Source organism: Drosophila takahashii, chromosome 2L, assembly GCF_030179915.1.
Source record: "Drosophila takahashii strain IR98-3 E-12201 chromosome 2L, DtakHiC1v2, whole genome shotgun sequence".
NCBI lineage: Eukaryota > Metazoa > Arthropoda > Insecta > Diptera > Drosophilidae > Drosophila > Drosophila takahashii.
The window spans coordinates 27,140,712-27,141,338 of NC_091678.1; the positions used below are offsets into that span (position 1 = coordinate 27,140,712).

At 31.4% G+C, this 627-nt stretch overlaps 1 long non-coding RNA gene across 1 annotated transcript; it reads left to right on the forward strand.

Moving 5' to 3' along the window:
* LOC138912020 (uncharacterized) lies at positions 1–422 on the forward strand. The gene is made up of 2 exons (XR_011417653.1): positions 1–40; positions 127–422. It is a non-coding gene; the product is annotated as an uncharacterized lncRNA (long non-coding RNA).
* The last annotated feature ends 205 nt before the right edge of the window (positions 423–627 follow it).

A 627-nucleotide genomic window follows, 5' to 3' on the forward strand; every position in this document is an offset into this window, starting at 1 on the left:
GAAAATTTTAATATTTGCTTATTTTGGGCTTATTTGAAATGTAAGTACATTTAAATTGTGTCTTAGTGCATAACTAATGAGTAAATTCTTTTCTTTTTACGGACACCACCTTGAATTGCGCTCCAGATGCCGGGAAACTAAGGATCTTGCAATTGGCTTGCATTTTTTCTGACCGCGGCCAGCGCAATGATAACTTCAATATCAGCGTCCTCGACCAAGATTTGTTATTCATCTGGACGGCGTTCACTCTGGAGATGATCAGCGACATAAGCGGTAAAACGGCATTTGCCCAAATATGCATACATACGTACATATTTTGTACATGTATTGTATTTATATTATTTGTTAAATTAAAAATTACCTTCAGTAATTTATAAAAATGTAAAAAATATGTTTTATAATATATGAAAAGTACAAAACAACATTTTTTAAATTTTGTCTCTTTAATACGGGGGGTATAATATTTATACTGGCATTATACTAAATAGTATACAAAATAAACTAGCAGCCTGAATTTCAGTACACTGAGTGAGTATAAACTGTATACTCGTTAGTTTAAATTTGACAACTTCGAAAGTTTCATTTTTATACTTTCGAAGTCCATTAGTTTAATACTCAGAGTATCGA